This window comes from Manacus candei, unplaced genomic scaffold (assembly GCF_025592945.1).
Source record: "Manacus candei isolate 608988 ecotype Guabito, Panama unplaced genomic scaffold, ASM2559294v1 h1tg000048l, whole genome shotgun sequence".
NCBI classification, from domain to species: Eukaryota; Metazoa; Chordata; class Aves; order Passeriformes; family Pipridae; genus Manacus; species Manacus candei.
Window position 1 is genome coordinate 11,308,997 of NW_026138096.1, and position 16,300 is coordinate 11,325,296.

Here is a 16,300-nt window from a genome sequence, read left to right on the forward strand (position 1 = left end):
CACCATGGTTATTTTTCAGCCTTACTTGAAAACCGAGCTTACAAGGTATTATATCATTATATTTTTGCCACCAAAATTTTACTAATCTAATACTGAGACTAATTAATGTTTTCATTTTTGAGAGATTTTTTTCTATTTGCTGCCAGCGTTTCATAACATTAGGTGAAAATTATGAAAAATTCTAGCATCTGGGACATGTAAACTTTGCAGACAAGTCTGTTGATGAGTTACAGATTGCCCAGAGAGGCTGTGGGATCCACATACTCTGAGGTTTTCAAGATCAGACTGGGTAAAGCTTTAAAGAGCCCGATCTGGGTTTGTGGTTGCCCTGATTTTAAGCAAGGGGATCAGGCTAGAGAATTCTCGAGGTCCCCTCCCATCCTGTGACTCTGTATCTTCAATTCTAATTCAGATGTCTTGATTATCCTTGGGTTATCCAAAATGGTGCTAGACATTTATGTTTAGACAAGTCAAGCATGGAATATCAGCTCCCTTGAACAGGATAAACCCATTGTTACAATTGTAAATGAAATAGGGTCTTCAGGTGCTCACAGAAAGGAAAGCCTTCAGGTATAAGCCCTTGTTTCAGGCATGGCTAGAAAGAAAATAGATGTGATGGACTGAGTGTTTCTTTATGAAATTTGAGGTTTAATAAGAGAGATAATAATTCTCATCAAGATTTATCTGCGAGAAGCATGTGTTGCTTACCTGTGCTTAAAGAAGAAACTGAGTTGGATGAAATCCTATAAACAAATGTGTAGAAAATTTCCCCCCTCATACACACACATTCTCCCTTCTCAGAGCTCCTTCCCTGAATGAAGGATTGCAAGCAAATGTTGCCTAGCTTTGCAAAAGTTGACAAATCTCACTTGATGCCAGAATATTGAAGGGCTACTGCTGCAGTTCATTATGCAAATTGCTGTAGTCCCAAGGAAACCAACTCTTTTATGCAATTAAATTGTTTACAAGCCTATTTATATCTTAATAATGGCTTAGCCTGGGTGTGTTTTGTTTCTGCTGGCACTAAGCATTTAAGCAGGATCTTTCCATTATCCACATGACCCACACATATTTGGGAGCTGGTGCTGTGGAAGGGATTGACTGGCTCATTTCTATGCAAAGATTCTTTCCTGTATTCAAATGAGTTTTCAATCCATGAACCACGTTTCCAGGGTTTAAGAAAAATTAAAACATTAAGTAACTGCCTCATGCGATTTCTCCAGCAATATACAAACATCAAACAGCTCATTGTAAATGTGGTGTTTCCTGAAATGCTGCAGATATTTTTCTATGTGTTAAAAAATGAAATGAATGAGATTAAGTATAATTTGCAAATGAGAGTTGCTTGGCCTGTGAGAATTTTAATAGCAACTGAATGGAACTTTCAGATAATAAAAAAGACTTGCTAAATAAAAGCCAAATGTGCAAAGTAATTGTGTTTTAAATAGGAGAAAGGAATTCATGAGCTAATTCAATATTCTTGTGTTTTGTTGGGTTTTAGGTTTTTTTGTATAAGAAAGAATTAGTTGAAAATAAGAGGTAAAGTTCATCCTTTTCACGTTTCCTTTTTTTCAGAAGTCTATTCTCAACATTTTTAAAAAGAAATGTCAAGTCTGTAAGCTTGATTTCAATAGAACATAAAATAAAACCAAATCAAAACCAACTAAGTGAAAAATGTGGATGAACTCCCACAACAAAAATGTGCTGATCCCATCCACTCCCTCGTCTTTTCCTTAGTTTTCACAATTTAAGGCAAATATAGAATGCTACATTTTGAAAGGTGCCTGGATCACAAAGAAGATTATAACAAGACTTTTCTGCCTTCACCTGTTTTTTCATTCTGTGACTTTCTCAATCCTTTTGCTACCATGTCCCACCTTTAACAATGTCCTCTTCACTTAAATCAAATAATTCTTTGCTTGACCAGGACTGAATTCATATGAAAGGTGTGAGGTTTATTCCTGTTAAACCAAGAGTGTCATAAACCTATATAGAGTTTTTTAGTCTGAAGCCTTTAACAAGAGGCTTTGTGGAAAAGTGAAGTGACAACACTATTAATTTCCTTTAAAAATCAAAAACCAGTTATCTCCTTCCCTTTTGACGACATAAATGTTAAAGGACAGGAAATCATTTTCAGCTGTGAGTCTTGACCTTGTATAGGGTATTCCTAGTCAGTACATGCAATGTATTCCTTGGATGTAGCTTACAATGGGTGTATGTTATTGATGTGTCACATCAACAATGTGGTACACAGAAAGCCAAACCTTTCAGTAAGATCATACTAAATCTACTCACTTTCTTCCTCAGGACAAGGAAAATCTCAAGGCATCTAGTGATTTTACATAGCTGCAGACCAATTTTTTTTCTCAATTTTTCTTTTATGCATAGACTTCCAAACTGCACTAAATGTTTTATTTATTTTTTTCGCATCTGACCCCTAATTTTGAAGACACCAAGTAAGACAGAATGAGCTTTGGGTCTCAGATGAAATGAAGCCAAGGGCTTTAAACAATGTCAATAAAAGTCTGGAAAAAGAACAATTCTTCTAGTATTTAAATGAAAATTTAATGTAGCAATTTCTTTATTATTCTGATGAATGAACAGTCTAAAAACCATTGATTTATGGATTGAATCTTAATTATGACCTTCATTTGATTACTTCATTAATGTAGCTTTAATTAGCTGAGTGAAATTGCAGTTTATGAGCTTATTATATCACTTTGTGTGCTGAAGTTTGATCTTTTTCTAAATTCCTAAATCAGGCAGAAATACCTGATTGCACTTGAATGGTAAAAATCTCAGAGACATCAGGGTGTTCTGGAAAGGAATCAGTGTGTCATTGGATAGATTTAGATGAGAAGAAATTCCCAACTGTGACAGTGCTGAGGCCCTGGCACAGGTTGCCCAGAGAAGTTGTGGCTGCCTCGTCCCTGGAAGTGTCCAAGTCCACGTTGGACAGGGCTTGGAGCAACCTGGGCTAGTGGAAGGTGTCCCTGCCCATGGCAGGGGCATGGAATTGGGTGATCCTCAATGTCCCTTCCAACCAAAACCATTCTGTAATTCTACTGTTGGGTCCTGCTCTTAAATTCAAGCCTAGGGAATTCAGATTGCCAGGGTAGTGGCAAAAAGAGCTGTGAAAATGTCTTTGGCCTCCTGACCTGAACTCCACTCAGTGCAGTGCTTAGATCTGTCTCTGCCTTTGTCTTTGCAGCCCTTGATGGGATGAGTTTGTTCCACAGTGATGGAAACCACAACGGTTGGCATTAAAACTTTAACTTGGTGGAGGCATTCATAAGATTTTGTCTTTTTTTCTGTGGATCCTTTGTTGAAACTCGAAAATGTGTTCGATATTAGTGGAAGCAGAAGTGCCAGATGGAATAATGAAAAAAGAATGAGCTCATTTCTCAAGGGAATTAGGTAAAAAAATTCCAGTCAGGGTATTTTTCTACTGTGAAGTCTACAAAAGTTGTTAATAATGTTAATAAAGACTTTTCTTTGCTAATACTTAATGCAATAAACACACAGGACTGGAAACTAAGCTTGATGAAGCATATCTATTTCTTCCTCATCTATTCTTATGACTTGTTTTGGTCCCTTTTCTTTTGACCTTCTCATAAATAAAACGGCAACACTTTTGATCAGAGGTTATTGCTGAAGCTGAAATTTCAAAAAGCTGAAAGAAAAATATTAATAATAAAAAATGACTAATAGTGGAGCTCCTCAGTGATTGATCTGGACAGAACTTTTTTGTAAAGAAATAATTGAGTTCTACTTATTGAGTTTCTTCCTGAAAATTAATAAATTCTAAGAATATTTAAGAGATGCCACATTTGTTTGCTTGTAGATTACCAATATTGAGATCATTAAAGTCTTGTGAAATTAGGGATATAAATCAAGTTTGAAACTCATGGTAAATCTCCATCACTGAATGTCATGTTTCAGTGTCTAAGTAAAAAGTCTAAGCTCATTTTTTGTTAAAAGACTGATTTTTTGTGGTTTTTTTTTTCTTTTTCTTTTGGGTGGTTGAGATCTCAACATCCCTAATCACACTTTGGCTTAAATTAAGTAGTAATTTACAAAAGAAAGTAATAGTACTAGTACAAAACCTGTCATGGTAAATGTTATTATACCATTATCAGCTTCAAATCCTTCATTCCTCCTTCTTTTCTCTTGGGACTAGTCTGATATGAAGTGATGTGTTGAATTAAATGCATAAAACCATCGAGTTCTCTTATTTTTTTTTATCTCACAGCCACTTTTATTCTGAAGGGTGATACCTTCCTATACCTCTGTGCTCACAAAATACTTTCTCTCCCCTTCAGCTCTCCCCACACTACAGATGCACAATGGGCACACACATTGTCATAGGGAGTGGAAATGCAGAAAAAGAACTTGAATATCTCTCTAGTTGAAATACTGATGCACTGCCCAACCTGTCTGATTGCCCAAAGGCCAAAACTATTTGTATTATTATGAACAACCATGATCCATTCCTTCCCACTGAGCTGACGTATCTTTTTGCACGTATTTGAGTCAAAGCAATAGGCAGCTATGGGGCCAAGGAAGCATATTCCTTATTATCTGCATATCTCAGCTCTTTCCTAGCTGAAGAAGTTTCTAGCAACTAAATTCTCCTGTCCTCTATCCACACTGTCATGTGGTTATGTCAACACTTCCTCTGTATCAGCATCAAATTATGTTCTGAGTTCCACAAGTGAAAAGGTGTTGAGCAGTTTCCACAGAAAGGTCTAGAACCTTGTGCTAGGTAAGTCTCCAGCTGTTCCCAGTTTCTTTTTCTTAAGGAAATATCTGGTTTATTCTGGTACAGATGCTGCCTGTGAATTAATCTCTATGGAATATAGGAAATCATGGGCTGGTTCTTTGCTCTACAATACTGAACAAAAGCCCATTTAAGCACAAAATTTGTCATTTGGACAGATTTATTGAGTTTAGTTTGGTTTTCTCCAACAGACTTCCAAGAGTCTGGGATGTACAGGAGCTTAGATTACACTATCTTATATTTCATGGAATCGTGGAATTGTTCCTATCCTGCTGCCAAGGGCAGGGACACCTTCCACTAGAATAGGTTACTCCAAGCCCTGTCCAACCCAACCTTGAACACTTCCAGGGATGGGGCAGCCACAGCTCCTCTGGGCAACCTGTGCCAGGGCTTCACCACCGTCACACTAAAGAATTTCATCTCAATATCTAATCTAAATCTGCCCTCCTTCATTTTGAAGCCATTCTTCCTTGTCCTATCACCTCACACCCTTATAAAAGTCCCTCTTCAACCTTCCTGTAGGCCCCCCTCATTTCCTTCTGAACTGCATTTCTCTGACTCTTTCCATGTAGTCTGTGAATACACGATGTATTTCAGTTTTCAGTATTATCAATTTGACATTTCCATGAATGCTTCAGTTTAAACATGGTTATGAGCAGCAAGGTGCTGGCATGATTCCAGGGATCTGAGGAGAAGTCTGCCTGGTAATTTTCTCCTCAGAGGTACTGAAAAATATCCTTATCTCTTCATTGGTAAACACCTGCACGCTTCTGTATAGTCATGTATCTTCACCAGAGTCTTCATCTGGGAGCTTTGGCTGTCAAACAAAACATATTTCTGCAAAGGGAAGGGATTTTGTGGGAATAGCTAAATCTATCCTTCAGAGCTGCACCTTGACACATAAAATGACTTAGATTGTCAAATAAATGGTTTTGATGATGTACAGTTTGAAACTCCTTTCAACAATGTAATTCATTTAGTCAAAACCTTTAATCCATCCCAGTGATAAAACTCCCTCTTTACTGTATTGTTTAGGAGCTATTTTCACCCCTCCCCACAAACTTCTGTGGGGCAGAGGGCAGAGAGGGGGACTGCCCAAGTTTTGCTAGAAACATGATGAGTGTGTGCAAAGATTATTTGTGTGAGTCAGAAGCAGGTCATCTGTTTTTCTTTACCCCAAGACCTACAGATGATGTTTTAAGGGATTCTTACTTGCTGAAGCTTTCAATACTTTTCAAATTTGTTTTTGCTCCTCATTGGAGTGAAGACAATCCTTTGAGCAGTATTCACTATTTTGAAGTATTTAAGTTTCAACAAAGCAATGTATTTTACCTACATTTAATTACCTTGAAGATATTATTTCGATTTTAAGCTAATTATGCCTGTCTATGATATTTCATAAGAATAAAAGGGAAAAGAACCAACCGATTGCCTTCAAAGGTAATAGGAATTAGTTGCCTAGAAACTATGCACATCTTTAAAACTTCTGTAGTGTTAAGGATGTTAACAATGCTTCATGTATGAAAAAAGTAAGGTTTGAAAAGGTGATTTTGATGGCAGAAGTTTAGGAATATGCTCTCATTGCACTAGCAAGAACTAGAACACTTAGAAAGCCTTAGGATTAGGATCTGGAGTGACAGTTGTCTGACTGTGATTTCATACCCATTCCCTTGAGGTGGGAATGTTTATATCACTCTAGGATGCAGGAGAGCACACTGTGCTGGAATACATTGCCAATAAACTTGGACAGTACAGATTGAGGCTCAGTAACCCCTTTTCATTTCTCTGTATTGCCTTACACAAAGTTTAACAAAGCAGATCTGTATGGTGGCCACTACTTGTCACAGGTTCTAAGGCAACCCTAGGGAAGGTCAAAAGTCTTACTGAAGATTAGGTGCTAACAGTTAATAGCACAAAAACACACCTTCTGGAGCTCAAATATTATATGAAATATTATGCTTTGCCCAACTTAGACACAGGCTCTACTGTACTCTGATGGAATAGCTAATCTTGAGATAAACAAGATAGCATAAAACAGGCTTCATATAGAAGTACTAACACACCTGATGCCCTTAACTCTTTGAATTCACAGCAACATAATATTTTTAGAAGGAATAATTTTATTTATTATGCGAAGAATTACATGCACATATCTGGCTAAGCCCTGCTTCTTCATTTCCATGAGTTAGGGCAATGCTAAGCATCCTGTTTAGTCTTTTTAGTGTTTAGAGGTTATGACTTTAGTCAAGAGAAGGTATTTTCTCTGGTCTAGTATTAGATAACACTGGCAGTTGGGAAGGGATATTTATTTTCCTTAAAAAATATTCATCAGAACTGCCAGATATCAAATGAATCTGTCACTGCAATTAAATTCTCACCTTTTAAGACAAATGACATCCCTGAAGTGGAATTAAGGTTGGGAAGCAATGATATGAAGAAATTAAGTTTCTTCTCCTTGCTCACATGGGCAATCTGTGGAAGGTCTCAGTAGCAGTTTAAGATCTGCTGGGATTTGGTGGAGAGCTTTGAACAGCAACCTTCCATTTTAAAATTCACTGCAGTACAAGCCCTGTATATCACACATTAATTCATACAGCTGTTGCATTCAGAACAGGGTTTGCCTGGCCCCTGCTTTAAATGGGCACTGTGCATCCAGCATTTTTTTCAGCTGTTCCTCTAACAGGGTACTCATGATGAGAGTAAAATCTTCACTTTATTTTGTGAAACAAATAAGTGGAGCTGCTCAAATGTTAGATATCCATCTACTTACCTGCTATTTCTTTCTTTTTACCATTAAAGAAAAAATAGGCAATGGCATCTGAATCTGACAAGCTCCGTTTTAAATAGATTACTGACCTAGAGAGGTATGCAAAATTGTTCAATTAAGGACATACTTTATTGTCTACTCTTGAAGTAGTTGCATTAAAAGCAATCTGTGTGAAAAATAATGAAAGTAAATCGATATCTAGAAAAACTGTTTCAACAAGCAAAGATAAATGGTTTTCTGGCACAGTTTGGGCTGAGATGCTGACATATTTATATTTATATTCAGTGATGTCTAAAAAAAAGGGCTCTGAAACAAACATTGGGGAAGTAATTACCTGAGATTTGATACTTTAAAACTAGTGGTCAAAATTAGTATTCTAAAGACATGAAGCTGAAATGTATGTGACTGAACAACTGCTCTTATTGGAACATAAGGATTTATCACCTTATGTAAGGTGTAGAAGTAAATTTAAAAGCTGCATAACAAAATCTCATATGACAAAAAATAGAATTTTATTAGATTCTTTTTACATTGCAACATTTAATATGCAGAAATTGGACGTTAAAATTAGCTAGAAAATAGTGTTTTAAATCAGTTTATGCAGGCTGCTAATAATCCCTATCCTCACCAAACAACTGGACAAACCAGGTGTGGCATTGTTATTCCCTAAGCTAATGAGCTTTTCAGAAACCTCACATTGGGCTTTACTGTTATTATTATTATGGATAAAAGTTTTTAAACACTTTAGGTTAGTTGTCATTTATGAATACCTCAGAAAATAAAACTACTCACAGGCTAAGTGGGTTTTGAACACATTTACTTCTTTATACTCAAAGATAACTCTTTTCAGTTAAATTATTAAGTGAATGTAGAACAAATACCACTTACAATGACAAATTAAATTACTTCACCAGAAGTGTTTTCATCCAAAGAATTACGAGGGGAAAAAGCCTACAGAGTGTTCAGGTGCTGATACGTGCCATGATGGTCTTCTTTCCAATCCCACAACTGAAGAGTTAGTCAACACTGTATTCCTGCGTTCATGTTTTATAGTTTTTCTTGGTGTCACAAGGGGAGGGCAACTGGAGACAAACAGATAGGATAGATCAATCTTTAGATAGATTAAAAAAGTGCAAGATAGATGAAAGAGAAAGTCTGTAATTTTAGAGAAGTTTATCAGACAATGTACAGTGGGTCCCTTCTCTGATAAATCACCTGGCCATGGGAAATATTGAGTAGAAATTCCTCCTGTTCTTCACAGAAGAGTAGGTGATGGGGATAATGGTATGTACAGTCCCATTGCCATCCTCTAATGATTGCAGGCACTGGGCTGGGAGACCTTGTAAAACTCCTGAGAGAGGTTTATAACCAGAGCCATTGTAAAGTAGAGACTGGGGAAAGAGAAGCACTTACTACCCTGATCACTGTTCTATGGCCCTCCATGCAGGCACACCCCCTTCCCTGAATGTTGATGAAAAGAGGAGAGAATACTGTAGGAGACCATCATACAACAGTTAATTCTGAAAAGTGACATTTCTGTGGCAAGAAATAAGCAACTGAGATTCTACATGCAGGCAGAAACCACCAGCTAACTGGGGAAAGAGAGGGGCTGAAACAAAAGTTTTTCTGACCTTGAGGGCAGAGAAGCAGTCTAGAGAGAGGTAACTTCTATCCCTATTAGGCCTGCAGAGCTTATGGAATATCTCCTTCACATTCCCTTCAATTACTCCAAAGCATTTAAAAAGAAGAGTTTAATTTCTTTGACACATTCTGCTTCAGTTGCTGGCACGACAAGTTGTTTCTCACTGAAGCTCTCTATAAAATACTATTGATTTTGGCAGAATGGCTAAAATGAGCTACTCCCTGCTTATCATCTTCCATAGACAATGGAAGACAGCTATGGACAATGTCCAATCTGCTTTGGAATCACAGGGGTTTCACTGGCAATTTCAGATAAAGGACAATACATATTTCAGGGTTTAGGTCCAATTTTGTTTTGTCAAAGGATACAACTGTTCTCTTTTGTCACATTGAATAAGATGACCCATCCTGCCTTGCCATTTTCAGCTTCTTTAGTGAATTATCACTGGTGTCATCTTTTAACATTGTTCTATAAGTAAATAGACTTTGTACCAAGGAGATGTGTGTCCCATATCTGAAGAGCAAAGGAGAACTCATTGTTCACCATCCCATAAAATTCTTTTGTCTTTTGTAGCACAAATACAAATAAAAAATGACTGTCTACTCTTTCTTATGTTTACAGATAAAAAATGACTGTCTACTCTTTCTTATGTTTTAGTTTTTGAGGTCCTTTCAGTGATGAAGTGTTTTCTGTGAGAACATCAAAATGAAATATGCAGGAACAGAGAACAGAAATATACCACTTTGCTGACAACTTTGTGTAAATTTGTAAAAGTCACAAACAATGGAATCTGAGTATGATTCTCTTTTCCTGATGGGCATTTGTTTTATTTAATTATATCTTTACAAGATGTCTTTTATTTTATAACCGAAAAAAAATGAGAAAGGGTTTGCAGACAAATGCTTTGCACAAGACTGAGTGATCTGTGTGCTCTTCAGCAGAGGTTTGCTGTGGATTCACAGAGATGGGAGTTGTCTCCTCTGTAGAATGACAGATTTGACATCATGCTGGAGACACAGGCATTGGAGAGAGACAAGGCAGAGAATGAGAGCAGGACCATCTTCTCAGGTTTGTACCCTGTAAGAAGCCAACTTGTTATGTCATCTACCCCAGAATATGAGTAAGGATGGAAGAACATCCTGACTGTGGGGGTGGTGAGGCCCTGGCACAGGTTGTCCAGAGAAGCTGTGGCTGCTCCATCCCTGCAAGTGTCCAAGGCCAGGATGGAGCAACCTGTTCTAGTGGGAGGTGTCCCTGCCCCTGTCTGGGAGTGGGACTGGATGGTCTTTAAGGTCCCTTCCAACCCAACCCATTCTATGATGATTCTATTATTCCATGGTGAACATGGTTCTTTGGTATGAGCCAGCTCTAATACAGTGAGAAAATATTGGGGTTTTTGACTTTCAGTCTTTAGTTCAAATTTTGAGTGCTCAGCTGGATGTCTCACATTCCCAGTTATTAGAACAGACCCTGGGGTTTTTGGTAGGAATGTGTGAATAAAAATGATGGCAGTAGGAATGAACCATGCATAGCCATTAGTGAACAGATGAGACCTGAAGTCCAGGCAGTCTTAACCTAAACTAAGGACTCTCTAAGCACAGTGGGAAAGCTTGGTCTGCAAATTTTATAATCATTTGATATACTTAAGATCGCATTTATCCCTTGTCTTAATTCTGATTTTGCAGCTCACTTACTTCACAGGCAGTCAAGTAATTTGGGAAGTATTTATCAGCCTCGACATGAGCTGGGGAACATCTCACTGGGGAGAGATGATGGTGGCTTTTCCTCCTGGCAGTCTCTGCCTGAACCATCATCTGTGAAGTGTAACCAGCCATACTTTTACTGAGTAGATGCAAAAAGTGGCATTTGTGTATTACTGAACAAAGACTCTGCTTTCATAACTCTCATTATGATTTGATTTATTGATGAGTACATGGCAGTGTTTTCCAAGGACATCACAGAAAAGTTTGCAGGAGCCACATCAGCACTAGTATTTAACAGGGCACAAACCACAATGCAATAGTGATACTCCAGTGAAAATAGTCTTTAACTTCCTTTAGGGCAATGTCATAACCAATGGTTTCTGAGATCAGACTGAGTAGGAAAAGCTCTTTTTGTTTTTTAGGAGTTCTTTTTTTGGGGGTCACATTGTCTTTATTCTAATTTTTAATTTCCAATATACTATGAAAATGTTGTATATTGTAGCACATCTGTAGCCATTTAGGACTTTATAGGTGCAGTTACTTTCTATACCTTAGATGTCTCCTGTTTCACTGCAACAGTGGGGATACAACCCAGACCACTTTGCATGTAGTGGCCAGTAATATTATGGAGACTACTGAAGTTCCAAGTGCAATGCCAGTTGCACACATGTGCCTTATTTACTTTCAGGGCTGTGCTCTGGATGTGACTCCAAAGTCACTCTGCTGATCACACAATAAAACGTATTGGAGCAAAAAGGCACTGGAAATTTGAAAGAAAAACCCTTTTCATTAAAGCATATGACAAATTAAACATCTTCTGCACAGTTTTTTCAAACTTTCTCGACAGTCCACAACCACACAAAACATATTCAAAGGTAAATTATTTGCATTAAGGAAAATATGTAACATAGCATTGTGATTGAGGTACTAGAGACTCTAATGGATGTCTTAATTTAAAAACATCCCTTGACCAATTAGGGGGAACTTTTGTGATAACAACCTTTTGTATTCACTCTCTTTATCTCTCCTTTACAAGCCATTAATGAGTATATCAGCAAAAAAAGTAGCCCCATAAGAATCAGCTTTGGAAAAGATCATCTGAGATCATTTAAGTTCATGTGCCATTAGTGTGGAATTGTTCTCTATAGCACAGTTAAAGAAGCTTTATTCAGTCTAATTTTAGGTAACTCAAGCACAGAATTATTTTCTTGTTTCTTCCCATGCCTCATCCCTAACTAGCTGAATAGTTTAAAAAGAAATAAAAAGATTATTTCATTTTATTTCTATTCCTTTTGTTTTTCTATAACCCATCACCTAGGATGACCTGTAGCTTCTTTCTTTTATGTGTATTTATTTAAACGAATTTTCAACTATATTGTTGCAATTAGAGACCAGAAAGCTAGAGGTTAGGGTATGGGATTTTGTTTTCCTGTTGATACTAGAAAATTTAATCAAAATTTTATTTACATATATATACATATATATATATATATATATATATATATATATACACACAACAGACACACACCTCTTTTTGATCTGCTCTGCTGGTAAGATCATGGAGTTCAGGCCCTATTTCTATTTTAAAATTTGAAGTAATTATAAATTATCAAATGTATATTCATTAGATTATTGCTGTTTATTCTTTCATCCAGCTTCTGAGAAATACTCAGACTGATATGAATGTTGCATGAGAGCAGACAGTCCAAGAAGTTCTTTCTGACCTTAGAACCATAGGTTTTCACAGCAGACAGAGATGTGAATTCAGACTATAAAATATCTACAGCTTGTACAAATCACTTTATAGCCAATGAGAAAAATGTAAAAAAACAAGAAAAAGCTTTATGTTACCTCCTGTTCTGCACTGCCCAATAGTAGAACATCTCTTTCCAAGTTATCCCCAAGAGACTATCATGAGGTAAGCAGATACATCTTCATAATTCCAATTATAGCAATAATAAAAGTCTCTGGTCCATTCTCTTTACAGTGTGTTTAAACCCACTGCTATTATTAATTTATTTTTATTTCCTTTTTTTTTCTTTCTCTTTCCTAACTCTATCTGTGAGAACCCATGAACTGATATCCCAAAGCAATGAGAAAAGACTCTTTGAACCTCAGCTCAACTTCCTTTGACAGGGAAGTCACCTTTAGTTAAACATGTCCCAGCTGTGTGATTATGCTATAGTTACTTATCAGGCATCAAACCCCACTTCCTTTGCTTTAATTCATCATAGAGATACCATTGACAAACTGCTCTCTAGCACACATTACTCAAATTTTTTATTAGCTTTTTCTAGTAATATATTCATATCTCAAAAATTGAAATATTGCAACACTCTTTTCACTAGAAAGACAGAAACTAGCAGAGTTGCTTTTAATTATATTCTCAAATTAGATATCTCTATATAAGTTTAATACTAAAATTGAATGCACTTTGGTAGAGAACGACAGAAAACATTGAAATGTTAAAGCAGTACAAGAAGGAAACAGGATAACTGTATGTAAAACAGTGGATACAAGGCAAGAATAGATGGGAAAGGAAAGTGCATGACATAAAAGGCAGAAAGCAAATAGCATAATGGGGAAGAACAGCAAAATAGAAGGTTTAATCGTGGCCTGTTGTTCAGAGACTCATGATTAGCATGGTTTAGCAGTTTTCATTCACAGAAATGACTGGAGGGAGACCAACATAAAGCTGGAACTCATAGACCTGATTTGGTTATGCCAATGAAAATTTCAACATATCTGTCAAGACACAATCAGGGCTTTAAAATCACAGAATGTGCTAAGGAGAGAAACAGCTGGCGAAAATATGGGAAGAAAGCATTAAAAATTTGTTGGGGCTGAATTTTCAGCCCCAGGTGATGTTAAAAACCAAGCTTCTCAGAATTAGTAAGATTCTGGCCACATTTATTAACATAATTTCCCTGCAATGTCTACAGTATTGCAAATTTGATTAACATAGTGTTCAGCATGAAAAGATATTGGGGAAATTCAATCATTAAATAGGAAATAGATTACAGGAATTTAGGACAGTCCTGTTCCTCCTCTGATAGAAATCACTTTTTTTTTTTCATTGACTTTTATTTACAAAATTTTTAATCTAAGTCTGTATCTTCATCCACAGTTTCAGCTTTATGTCTAATGTCCTTGTGGCCTTTATTCTGGGTGTGCACCATGTGGTTGCCTCAGACTTTCCTAAGATGCCTGTTGGATGAAATCAGCTGTAGTAAACATATTATCACTTCATGAATCATGTCTGTGTCCAAATTGCCTCTTGTTAACAGAGACCATCTGTAAGTGCTTTGGCCGCTTGATGATTTGGTCCAGGAATTGGTGAAGAGAAAGATACTCTGTTCCAAAGGAAAAAGATGGTTGAAATGACTCTCAAGGTTTCAAGCATTCTGGGGAAAAAAACCCAAACAAACAAAAAAGAAACAAACAACCAAAAAAAAAAACAAACAAAGAAGATATCCATCCTGGGTATCCACTTAATCCCAAATTTGTGTTAATATTTCATATTTTTATGAAACCTGACTTCAAATAACTCACCTACATTTTCTCCCAAACTTTTTTATCTAGCACCCTTCCTTCCTCTTGGTGAATAAGGCAACTGTTAATGACTTTATTTATCCATTTTAAATAACGTGACAGTGCTAGTGGACATTTTTGTGTGGGAATCTGCACTTCTTCTGTAACTTTTGCATGAGACAGCAAAACTCATGCTTGTCATCCTTGTGTTGAAAAGCACACGATTATATGGCATGTGACAGGGGCATAGTGATCTGTGATACAGAGAGCACAAACAGATAATCACATTTCCTGCCACTAGATGTGGCAGCTCCTGAGCTAATAGCAATGCTATTACCTAAATAGGTTACTCATTTAAGCTAATTAGTCCTGTAGTAAAAACGGAGGGAATTGCCACACCTAGCAAATATTAATGGGAGAAATAAAGCTCCTTTAACAACTCCAGTTTCCTTATGTGTATTTGCCTGTATTTATGTTGGCTATATACCTGCTAACCTGTCTGTAATGTTTCTAGGACACAACTTTGATTTCCACCTTGTTTATACAGTGTGAAATCCATGCTAAATCTGAGGGATAACTCTACAATACAACTTAACAAGCTTTCATTCTTTTTCAGACTCGGCTTAAAAATCATCTGCAGGCTGTTTTTTTTCTCCATGTGATTTAGCAATGAAACCCCCATATTATTCTTGGCAATCCTTCCAATTACATTGCATAAATGATTATTTTATGCTACTACTTTCTGCTTGTGCCAGCAACCTGCCAGGCAATGTTTGGTCAGAGAGCAGGTTGTTTCATACTGCAGCACCAGCAAAGTCGAGGGGTTTTTTCTGTGAAGATTGACGGTATAGCAGAGCTCACTCTGAAAGTGAAAAAAGCACTCATGGGTAAAATAAAACATCACTGAAGTTTCAGGTTAACAGTTAATGATCACACAGTTCTTTGCAGGCAATTACTGCAGTCTTTTCAAAGGCCCTTTTGTGGCTGTTGAAGGGGCCCTCGGAATTTCCTGTACTACTGATACCATTTTACTAAAGCATCAGTTTGGTTGAGTCTGAAAATGCAAAGTTTAACGTTCTCCTTTGGTATTGTGTCATGTGATAGTCTCCTTCACAGTCATTTAGCTGAATATGACTTTTTGCAGTACAGGGAAGAAATGTCTGGGAATGCTGATAAAACCTTTGAGCACTGAAACTGGTATCTCTGAACAAATTTAAAATGTATGTTTAAAATGTATCTACCACTGGTGGTCATGATGAAAAAATAACTTATTTATTTTCATTATTTTGGGAGTTTGTACTTCTGCATGAGTTTGTAGTAAGCAGAGAATTCTTTAGGAAATGACAGTAAGACAACACATAACAAAGACCAGTCCTGCATTAAAGACATTCGGTAAAAATACATGCAATAAAAAAAAAGCTGATAGGGCTTGGAGCAACCTTGGATAGTGGAAGGTGTCCCTGTGGAAGGTGCTTATTGAGAAATCTTATATCTTATTATTTAGATACTTAAACTATAAAATCATACAATGTGCTGAAAAGATTATAAGGTATCCAAGCAGTTTCTTGGTGAAGGCTGGATTTGTCTTTTTGTCTATATTTTGTCCAATAAATCAAAATTCTGTTGTCCCATGAATGGCTTCCATCTTAAAAAATAATCAGCTACAATGGATGGGTTTTGTACTTACAAAAGGTGAGAGAGACAGAAAAGAAAAATCTCAGAAGAATTAATATCTGATGATCGGCCTTGGTTTACAGTTACAACAATGACATGTTACCTCCTGGAAAATCTGAAATAAGAGATATTTATTTGCAATCTGAACTAAAACTTGTGAACAAAATTTACAAATTGATATTCAATGGGTTTGAGAACAGAGA

At 36.8% G+C, this 16,300-nt stretch overlaps 1 long non-coding RNA gene across 2 annotated transcripts; it reads left to right on the plus strand.

Annotated features, from left to right (window-relative positions):
• Positions 1-6,517: 6,517 nt before the first annotated feature.
• Positions 6,518-11,121, plus strand: LOC127475989 (uncharacterized). Of its 2 annotated transcripts, none has more exons than XR_007906443.1 (5): positions 6,518-6,584; positions 7,580-7,644; positions 9,122-9,208; positions 10,128-10,257; positions 10,875-11,121. It is a non-coding gene; the product is annotated as an uncharacterized LOC127475989 (long non-coding RNA). The 2 variants fall into 2 exon arrangements; XR_007906444.1 differs by having other exon boundaries at positions 10,131-10,257.
• The last annotated feature ends 5,179 nt before the right edge of the window (positions 11,122-16,300 follow it).